The sequence below is a fragment of the Aulonocara stuartgranti genome (assembly GCF_965226115.1).
Source record: "Aulonocara stuartgranti genome assembly, chromosome: 10".
Lineage (NCBI taxonomy): Eukaryota > Metazoa > Chordata > Actinopteri > Cichliformes > Cichlidae > Aulonocara > Aulonocara stuartgranti.
The window spans coordinates 17,379,992-17,391,804 of NC_138946.1; the positions used below are offsets into that span (position 1 = coordinate 17,379,992).

General features: G+C 38.4%; 1 long non-coding RNA gene across 1 annotated transcript; it reads right to left on the reverse strand.

Annotated features, from left to right (window-relative positions):
• Positions 1-6,522: 6,522 nt before the first annotated feature.
• On the reverse strand, positions 6,523-10,826 carry LOC309715774. Its single transcript, XR_014279289.1, has 3 exons — positions 10,792-10,826; positions 7,422-7,644; positions 6,523-6,602 (listed from the first exon to the last, which is right to left on the reverse strand). It is a non-coding gene; the product is annotated as an uncharacterized lncRNA (long non-coding RNA).
• Positions 10,827-11,813: the final 987 nt, after the last annotated feature.

Consider the following 11,813-nt stretch of genomic DNA (forward strand, 5'->3'; position numbering starts at 1 on the left):
GGCGGAGCCATACTGAGCGCCTACAAAGTTGCGCGTACTCTTGGACTTAGTATATTTATATATTTACAATAGGCTATAACTGTTCATAAATAGAGGCTGTCCCAAACTTTAAAGCAAGCACATAACTAGTTGCAGATGTAGACCTCTGGAGGTTTCAACTTTATTTACTTTCATTACTTCAAGCAGTTAATTTCACAAGTGAATAAGTTCATAAAAAAGCAAAAACATGTTGTAAATGCATCTACAGTTACATGTCTTATAATATTGTATATTTTTAAAGGTTTTTTAAAAAAACAAAAATGTTGCTAGGCTAAATTATACCTAATGTACTATGTCACCTTTATTACTAAGCTTAAATATGTTTTGTTGATCTTTTGGTTTTTTTCTGTTTTTTTTTTTGTCAAGAAATAAAAAAAAAACAACCAAAAAAACAGCTCTTATGATAGTAAAGGTTGCTGACTCCCCTGACCAGACACATTTGCTTTTTTTTTTTTTGCAAAATATATGATTAAATTAATCTGAAGATTATAGTTTACATCTTGATATGAAAGTGGTGGAAAAACAAATGTGTGCAACTGCGGATTAGCCAATGCTATCAATTTAAAGGATGTTAGTAAAATAGAATTCTTTAGAACTGCGGACTGAACACAAACATCCCCCCAAGGCAGCTCACTCTCTGGGCAGCATCTACTTTTAAGGGAATTGTTTTATAATGTTTATATATTCGTTTTGTTTCCAATGTTATATTTAAAAATACTTTAAGAAGTTTGTAGTGCAGTAAAAACCTGATAAAGGTGGTATGACAGATGTTTACTTTTATTACCAAACATTATGTATTAGGTAATGGATAATAGGTACTAATTAGGTACTAATTTTTAAATAACTGGACATAAACGACTTAAGCTTATGTAACTTGTTTATTTCTCAGCTCATTCTCTTTCTCTTGACAATACTTCAATACTTTATTTAGAGATATAACACAAAGAAGGAAAGGCAAAATGTGAAATGTAAAACTGAGGTCAGAAGTCAAATGTTACATGATATTTGGATGCAAACAATATTGTGATATTTACATCATTTCATACATGTTCCCAGTATAAACAGAGAAGGATAAAATAAATTTTATTCAATTCAATTTTATTTATACAGCGCCAAATCACAACAACAGTCACCTCAAGGCGATTGTAAGGTAGACCCTACAATAATACATACAGAGAAAACCCCAACAATCATATGACCCCCCCTATGAGCAAGCACTTTGATGACAGTGGGAAGGAAAAACTCCCTTTTAACAGGAAGAAACCTCCAGCAGAACCAGGCTCAGGGAGGGGCGGGGCCATCTGCCTAGACCGGCTGGGAAGAGAGAAGGAAGATAGGATAAATCTTTATGAAAGTTTGACTTTATTTGACCTTGAAAAAGAGGTCAGAGATCCAAAGCACTGTGATATTTAAAATCCCCATATATCATTCCCTACATGCCTACATGTTGTCAACGCAAATAATGTCAGTAAGAAACATAGTTTTAATAAATAGCTCTGTATTATTATATTATTATCAATTTGACCTTCAGATTAATCTATTGACCTTAAAGGAGAGGACAGAGGTCAAACGTGACATGATGTTTTAAATCTTTTTATGGTATTTTCTATTTTCAATACACCAGCATTTGTAAGAGTCATAGTTTCTAAGTTATAAGGCTTTTTGTCAACCAAAAAGTCATTAAGCCGACCTTGAAGACCTTAGTGGATGCAAGAAAAATTTGAATGGATTGTTCGCATGACCCCACTCCAAACCCCTACAAAGTTGTATCCCAATTTATTCCAAATGTTTCGAGTTATCATGTTTATATTCAGACAGAATGAAATGCAAGAGGTTTGGAAGAGACAATGAAAATGATCCGAATGGATGCATTTAAAAACAAACAAACAAAAATCGTTTTAAATAAGACAGAGCAGCAGTTGCAGTATATTAATTCAGGTTTCCAAGTAATTTAAGAATTTATTTGTTAATCAAACAGCAGCTACTTTGTTACCAAATTTTTTGCAAAAACAAATCGTTCTTCTAATTCTTGAAGGGATATTTCAAAGAGGATGAGAAGCCACTTAAATGATAGTAAGTTTTACATACAGTTACAGTGTATGCAAATTGGTTGATTGAAATGCCATGACTGTGCAGTAGGGGGAAGTGTAGGATAGCCAATTCATCATGCTCATGTTTCATGTTCCATTTGGCCAACAGATGAGGTGCACAAATATAAAGGAAAATTGATTTCATATGCTATAAAGTTACTGTGTGCTTTTTTTCTTTCATTCTTTTCTTTTTTTGTACAGTTTTTGTACAGTTTACCTCTGAACTTACCTCGTAAACTTAATATTCACTTTAGAACACAACAGAATTTTAGTTTTGAGCATATAGTAACTTCAGATTGTGCTTTAGAAATGTATATAAAAGCATTTTATATAGCCAAAAGAATGGGCATGATTATGATTTCAAAATATACACTTCACAGAGAAGTTAGATAACTGAAAAGTTCTGAATATTATTGGTTTATTTCAGTATTAGTGAGCACCATAAATGTTCTGGCTGGGAATCAGTTAGGACCAGTACTCACCTGCTCTGCACACACACATGCACACAGGCAAACACAGGACGGGGCTTGCCTGAGGTCAGTCACATTTCAAATGAAAGCTTCTAAAACATTTGTATGTACACAAAGGGCAGGACTGCAGTTCATTTGCCTGTGGAAACGGCTTTGACTGACTCAGTAATGAATGTTTCTCCACTGACTCAAATCCCACAGCTAGCTTTATGAAGTGATGAATTTACCAGAAATGAGGCATTACAGCAACACCACTTCTTGGACAGTTATTTGAAAGGAAAATAACAATCAAACGAATGGGTTACTGAATTTTTGTGTGCACATATATAAACAGATTAAGAAAATGAGTAAAGGAAAAGTCTGTTTCACATTGGATAATGAACACCATTCTCTAGCTTTTATACTCTGACTTGTTTCTGTCCAGGACTTTCGCAAAGACCCATGCTGCGATGCTGAATTGACATATCTCCTCACAATAATTCATTCTTTATGTCATTACAAGCTGAAATTCATTGGAGTTTGGCATGAACAGTGAAGTATCACATAATACTGAACAGCGGGAGAGTTGGAGACTGTGCTGAAGAAAAGCGCAATGTGACTAAATGTGATGCCAGTACTCCGTAGAAGTGCCCAGATGAGCCTTCCTTACTGGATCTGGAGCATTTCTAGATGTGTGAAAAGATTAGCATCAGAGCTTGTGCAAAAAGCAAAGTCACATAAATCTGTTAAAAGTTACTGCAGACATGTGCACCGTGAATGCATACGAGGAAGGTATGTTCCATTTTAAGCTTATTGGGATGATTATGACTCCGAACACAAGTGATGGGAAATATTTGGCAGGAGGTCAAGTGGGTGGTAACTGGTGCAATACATCATAATTTATCTTGCTTGGTCCTGAGTTCAATTCAACCATCAGGCCAGGGTCTTTCTGTGTAAAGTTTGCATGTTTTCCCCATGTTTGCGTGGGTTCTCCCCGGGTACTCCGGCTTCCTCACACATGTCCAAAGACATGCAGTTAGTGGGGATAGGTTAATTGATCAATCTAGGTGTCAATGCGGGAGTGAATATGAGTGCGAATGGTTGTTTGTCTCTGTATGTTACCCTGCAACAGACTGGCGACCTGTCCAGGGAGTACCCCGCCTCTCGTCCTATGACAGTTGGGATAGGCGCCAGCGCCCCCCGCGACCCCGAAAAGGATAAGCGCAAGCAAATGGATGGATGGATAAATAAAGTGCAATTCAGTGTTTTAAAATGAAGGATGCTTGTTTCCATACAGATTTTTTTGCTGATTTTTCACACTGAATGTATACATTTTTCTATTTACAGAAACCTCTGTAATAGTAAAAACAAAAACTGATGGCAGAAAATTACCAGCACATTTTCCTTTTTTGTTGGAATGTATTTCTTTTTTCTTTTCTTTCTTTCTTTTTTACAGTGTAGTAATCCTTTGTTCCTGACAAATTAAAAATGACAGCTCAATACTCATGAACTACCACTCATGAATTGTGGAGAAAGTTGCATTTGGGTTTTTGGATATTGTTTCCAAAATAGACCTGCAATCATTTTGCTCATCCATGGTGCACTCTGGAAAGGTAGCCAGAGGCCAAGGCTGTCGACTTACTATATAGGACATATTTGTATGCAATGGTGGGATTGCAGTATAAACAGCTCTTGGTTTTCATAGGAGTGTACTGAGTCCAGACCACATTTGTTTTTCTTTGGATAAACAATATAGTATATTACTTTATTCTATTGTAAACAGTATTTTATTCAATTTTATCTCATCCTATTCTGTTGTGTTTTTCTTAATTTTTACTGCTCTTAACTTGTACTTTCTGGCGTGACCAAAAATTTCCCGTGTGTGGGACTAATAAAGCTTTATCTTATCTTATCTTAAGACATCTTTTTTCATAGCTGTCTCAGATCTATTGGGGATACTGTAAGGATGCTTGACAGTGATTACATTACAATTAAACAAATTAATGTTCAAATTGACATTTGCTTTAATCAACAGCTGTTGTGTTTTTCACTAATAACTACAGAATAAACTTGTTCTGGCTTAATTAACTGTGTGACTTTGACCTATTCTTTCCTGTACATCTGCATTTGTTATAAAAATGTACAAAATCATCATGGCAATATTTCTAATTTATTCTTACATGGTGGAATTTAATGTGTGATTTTACTGGATTGGCACAAGCAAGGTTGACAGGTGGTCTACATATTTGTATACCATGGTTGTGAAATAAGCAAAATTAGTTATGACAAGCAAACCTTGAGGGAACAAAATAAGCACAGTAAATGACTTTCAGGATTCACAACGTGGCAGAGTTTCAAAGTCATTTAGATGTGATTTCTTACTATAAAAATCTTAAAAACTAATCATGCTGGTTTACTTACAGAGCACAGGGGGCCTTTTTCCAAATGCATTGTCATTATTTAGCTGTGCCGTGAGCTCTATTCATATTTTTCCACTCCAGGGGGAGATTTGAGTGAACTTCACGCAGGCACGTCATGGTAAGAGAGACATTTGAACATAGTAGCAGATCACGAAATAACAGGGAGATAAACATGTGCTGAGGAGGAATGGGAGAAACAAATTCTTTACACACTGATGACAAGCAGCTGGCCTAATTATGCACACATCTACCATTAGTCTGTTCCCCTCCACGAATTCTCCCACCTTGTTAAATATGCAACCTGGAAAACTATGGGAAAGAAGACTTTTCCATCGGGACTTGAGAGTCAAAATATGGAGACTGCAGCTGTGCTGGAGTTTATAACATCAACCTCAGCTGAAGGCAAAGGATGCACTGATTTTCCAAACCCAATACCTTGAAAAGCGGATGAGATAATTCTCTGGAGGATGTGGCTTTTCAATACTGCACAATCTGACTCCACATTTACATTTATCTAACTTTAATTATAAACCAGACAGTTGCCTCTATCCCGAGGAAACTGACTTACAGCCATGAATGAAACACAGGAATTGTTTGAATGTGAAACTAAAATAAGTGAAATGCCTATTTTCTAGAAATGTTTTCACCTAAAATCTATTTACTCAAAGCTACCTGAATTTCTGAGGATCATCCACTCAGTGCTCTCACTAAGCGAGCTCTTATTATTACTTAACAGGGAAAAATGTGTAGCATGAGTTATTATTCTTTAATATTAACCATCCTTGAAAATATTCAATTTGCATCCCCACTTGAGAAGCTTTTATCCATGAACTTTCTGCTGTGAAATTTAATAATTCAACTCAATAATTTGATCGTGTCACATCCTGACCATAAAGCGAATAGCGAACTGTTCAGAAGTGGATCCAAATGTAGCAGCAAGCATGAGCTGCATATGATTACTTTATGAATGCTGGGGAAGATAACAACGCTGTGGTTCTGAGGGCCACCAATCACCGCTTCAAAGGGCTCAGTTGTGGTCCTGAGGGGATTATACTGTAGCTGTATAGTTGGACCTGCATGCTGCGAGCTTGTGACTTGGCTTTTGTTCCAAACAATGAGCCATTTGGTCCTGTTGCATGGAATTACACTGCTGAAAAGGAATCTCATGATTTCACATGGAAGAGGAGCAGGAGACCCACAGAGAGTTGGCCCGTAGCAGCAGTGAGAAAACCGCCTTTCGCTTTATGGATATGATTGAAATATAGCCCGTGTTTTACTCAGGGTTTGAAAAACAAAACAAAGTCTCGTTTGTTTTAATACACTTCCTTACTTTTTCAGATTTCTCATTCAATATTTACTTCTTATGACGCATCAGACACAGGTGATAAGTTATGCATTACATGGTAAAACAGAGAGGAGAAAACAGTTGAGTTTCTAAAGGCTGCCTTCAATTATAAATCTAATCTTCAGTTCAAAAAACTCCATTCCTGTGACATGCAGTAAACACTCACACATATTAAATCAGTTTATTATTATGACTTTCATCAGCATAAGTCTTTTGCTGTTGGAGGTCTAAGATGACTTCATCTGTTACAGAGGCAGAGCTGAAATAAAAAACGAAAACGTTTCTTTGGTCATTTGCTCAAGTTCAACTCATACTACACTAGGAGCTTACGAGAATTCAAAAAAAAATTCTCAGCATTACATTTCCAGTTCTGGGGAAGATTGGGAGATTTACATGGAACCAAGCTGCCAAGTTGTGATCGTCAGTCCCACTGACATCACAGCTGCAGCAGTTCAGTAAACTGTACACATTTCTTGTTTGTCTTTGACAAAAACCACAGCCGTGAAACTAGCACACTTCTCCTTTGTTTCAGGTGGACAAATATTAAGATAATATGCTGTTTAAACCAAGATTCATGGCTCAAGATAATCTTGCTGAATGGTAGGGCTATTGAAAACCTGTCTGACCCTGTGGTTTCATGTTTCTTGGTCACTTGGGGATTGGTATAGTAGGGATGCTGCCACATTTTAACAACTGACAAATAATAGACACAGTAAAATAGAATAGAATGTGGTGGAACTGGACTAATACAGCATAAATAAATATTTATAATCTCTGTTATATGTAAGACTATAAGAAAACATATTAGTATATGAAAAACTGTACTGGATCTTAGAAATACATATATTGCACACCATCCAGTGTACATACACCATTTTAGATATTTTGCACAGCCCTAATTATACAGCCATTTAAAACAGTTCAGGAACAGTTTCAGCATGTGGCTTATGCACATATTGAAAGAGGGGGAAGCAGTTGGGGAGGGGTTGCTGTGGGTTACTGAGAGTTCAAGAGTCTGATGACTTGAAACAATTACAGAATCTGGCTGTCTTGGTCCTGATGCTACAAACCCTCTTACCAGAACATTGCATGATGGGGGTGAGCAGAGTCTCTGTTGATGCTGCAGGATCTGCTGAGACAGCCTTTCTGCGCGACATCCTGGATGGATGGAAGAGACGTCTGGATGAGGTTTCTTTTCTGCAGTCCTCACTACTCTCTGCAGGACTTCTTATCTGGGGCCTTATCTGGAGCTGCCAACCCAGACGGAGCAAGAGCTGGTCGGCACGCTCTTTATTGTTCCTCTACAGAAAGTGATGAGGATAGAAGAGGAAAGGTGTGTTCTCCACATCAAGCACAGAAAGTGCACATGCTGCTGAGCCTGTTTAACCAGTGATGATGTGTTTAGTGACCACTCCACGCTGTCAGTCATCTGTACACCCCAGAAACTTGATGCAGCTGACTGCCTTCAGCTCCGCTCTATAGGGCTGATTTTTGCTGTTCTGATGCGACCCATCACTGTTGTGTCATCTGTATACTTGATGATGTGATTAGAAGCAGATGCAGCGTAAACAACAGTAGACTGGGGACAAAACCCTCAGGGGATCTGATGGAGAGAGAGAGATGGAGCTGGAAATGCTTCCCACTTTGTTTCACACTCTCCCTGACTCTGGTCTGTTGTTAAGCAACACTAGCAGCCAAGTGAACAGAGAGATGCTGGTACCCAAGTGGCTCAGTTTGCTCACCAGCTACTGGGGGATGATCATATTCAATGCTGAACTAAAGCCAACAATCAGCATTCATACATGAGTGACTTATCCATGCCATGCTAGTGTTGTGTATTTGTGTGCGAGTTAATTTGTTGCACAAAGTTTTTTAGTCCTGTGCTGATGCTGGGGGAAGAGCAAGAGCTGAGGGCTTCCCTTCTGAGGTTTTAAGTCGTGTCATGAACAACCCCAAAGCCAACTAAAGAACGGAGCTACAGTTTAAAGCTTGAAGCTTTGGCAACCGCCTCTCTTTACTTGTAATAGCATGGTAGCAGACTAGGTGTCTACATTTCAATAATGTGACCTCTTGGCACTCTCTGTTGTTAATGGCAGCTTCAGAGTTCAGGCCAAAATGGGGTGATTCACATCCAGAGAGGCAGCTGAAGAGCTGCTGGATAAGTAATAGTGAACGTCAGTTACCCAGCAGCTCTTGGAAACAGTCCCGAAACTGCAGGAGGGTCCAACGAATATGTGGGTGTGGGGGGTCAAGGGAGGAACAGAGTGAGAAGTGGATGGTATCCAAACCAGCAAACATTGTTCAAGTTTAGTGGGTAAGCACTGGTGGTTATTAGTCTTGGATGCATTTTCCTGGTGGAGGCATAACAAACAACATCCTTGAATGATATACTGGGTAATGAGGTCTTCACTGGCTAAAGGAGCTTGTTTCCCCTTGTTTATTCGACTTGGGCATTTTTTTTTCACAATAGTCTTACCACACCACTCATTATCTTGATGGTTTTAATGTCTTTATGGACGAACTAAACTGGAGAGGGTTTGTTAACTGGTAAGTTTACATACTTGAGCTAATAAAAAAATACATATAAGAAATATGTCTGAAAACCACTAACCTAATTAAACTCTTACCTACAGTGTGTGTTGCTTTTGTAACAATTATCAAATTAACAAGTTAAAATTGCTCTGCACTGAGGCAGCTCCTCTTCCTCTGAGTGAAAATGAGACCACAGAAACAAAGTGTACACACCAATCAGACATAGCCTTATATTTAATATTGTGTTGGTCCTGCTATTGTTGCCAAAATAGCCCTGACCTCTGAAGGTATGCTTTGGTGTTTGGCAACGAGATGGTAGCAACAGATCTTGTAAGTTGTGAGAAGAAGCATCCACGGATCAGAATTGTTTGTCCATCACATTCCATAATTACTTAATTGGATTGGGATCTGGGGAAGTTGGAGGCAAAGTCAATACCACAAACTTATTTTTTGCTCCTTAAACAATTCTTGAACCATTTTTACTTTGTGGCAGGCTGCATTATACTGCTGCAAGAGGCCACAGCCATCAGGGAACTCGGTTTCCATGAAGTTGTGTACATGGTCTGCAACAATGCTAGGTAGGTGGTATGTGTCAATGGACCCTAGCAAGGGCGTAGATTTGGTTTTGGCATTGGTGGGGATGGATGATTCACCGAACCCTGCCGTTTCTTTCCCCCCCTTTTTGTCTTTGCTTCTTGATAAAAAAGGAGAAATATACTTGCCTACACAGGGCTCTAGACTAACTTTTTGCCATGGGCATACCGGTAAAAAGTTAGGCATACACAAATTTTATAATAATTTATATAATATAATGTGTTTTTCTGGGTACACTGTGCTTTTTCAGCATTCAAAGATTGATGACACCATGTCAGAGCACTGGCTATGAATTTCAGAAGGATCAGGCCTTAACTTAACAGAAAAGTTAGCAATAGTTTTTTTCCTATTACAGCTACATCCACGTCTGTCGTGCCTAGGCTGCTCACTAGGGCTGGGTATCATCACTGATTTCTATAATCCATTCGATTCCGGTTTTCAAAGTCCAGATTCGATTCATCTTAGCCTCAGACAGTCAGAAATATTATAATTCTGATCATTTATCAGTACTGACTTCTTCAGAATTGTGAACATCACAGCAGATGCCTTTGTGTGAAAGTAATTGAGAATAAAACACAGAAAAACATGAAGGAGATTTTCCTGGTCTGGCTTTTTATAGCAGATAACCTTAAAAATATTCTACAATGTTCTGCATATAAAGTTTAAATTTCTTCAGTATTGAACAACAGAAAAAACAGGCTTTCTTGTCCGTCATTTAAGTGAAAAAAAGAATAGAAAAAGACAGCAGCCACAGCGCTGTAAACAACGGTAGACTGGTGGGTAATAAGCGAATGAATAATACAGAAAACAGAGATTGGAGACGGGAAACTGTTCTTGAAGTACAGAGAGAGATAGAGAGAGAGCTAGCTGTGCATGAAGTGTGATTTTAATTGTCGTGGAAGCAAAACAGCAAAATTCATGACGCATTGATCAAATGTGAAGCGCAGTTTGCTGCTTCTTTTGCTGCTGGCTCGGTGAATTTTGGTTGGAGAGAGACAAAACCTGCAGCTCAGAATCAGCGCAAAAAGACGTAATCACAGCGCGGACCCGACGCATCAGGATCGCTAAGCTCCGACAGCGTGTCCGTCTACGGGCCGTCGGGTGAGAAAGCCGAGAAAGACAAAGTTGATTCTGATGCGTCGGGTCTGTGTTTACGTCTTTGTGTGGAATCCGTGTACCTGCTCTCATTTGCTGTTTGGTTGTTGTTGAAATGGTTTTGTGAGCTTTAATCGGAGAATCTGGCGTTTCTGGCAAAACACAGTTATATTTAAAAGTCGATTCAGGATTTAATGAATTGATATCGCTTTATTCAAGCTACTCACCTCCCACTTCCACCTGCACTTTCAACTGGACCACGGCGAATCAGAGAGGTCCCGCCCCTGATTATCTCTGATTGGTTTAGTCCACGATAGGGGCAAAATGTGTGTCTGTTGTTGACCACAGGGAAGGGTTTTTTTTTTTTGCTACCTGAACAGTTGGTCGCACAGGTGCAACCAAATATTTTTTTTAGTCGCACCACTGAAAAATTTGGTCGCATTTGCGACCAAATTGGTCGCACTCTAGAGCCCTGTTACATATGCTATTCTACATGCTTTTAAACCATTTAAAATTACAATTCATAGTTTTATATGTGAATTATATAATGTTAAATTACTATTAAACAAATGACTGACTAAGTATTTTAGACTTTAGTTTACTTCAACCATATTCCATATAAATCAGGTATCATACAAAGATAAAAATACAGTCATGACAGTAAGAAAATATGACTTTAAGGACTTAACAACATTACTTCAGTTATATTACACCAACATCTCTTATACATTAGCACTAAGGGAACACTGAATGACCTGATGGTTTTTGTCCATAAAACTACTCATCTAAGATTTCCACAAAGTAAAAGACCTCTCAGCAAAATGATGCAACATTTTAGCCACACTATTGGCCCGATCAAATCAGTGAGCTGGGATTTTTTATTCTAAACATGAACTACTGCTACAGCAACAGACATAGACTACTGGTGTCTCACACAACAACTCAATGTCCACTATGTGAAGGAGCCAAACACATGCCTTCTCCTCTCGTTAACTGAGATAAACTGCTGGCATATTGGTTTTTACATCTGTACTGTCCAGTCTGTCCTGGTGGACATACAGCAGCATTGTTTAATCTCATTTGAGTCACTGTTGACCGTAGCTATGTTTTTAGTCTTCTGAGAGCACTGAAGCTTCTTTTAGCCTCAGTACATGCGTTTTATCCTCAGATTAAAATTATTAATTATGTGCTTGATGTGCCTCATGTTTGGCCCTGGCTCTTCCCTGCCTCTGTCACCTGATAAATAACA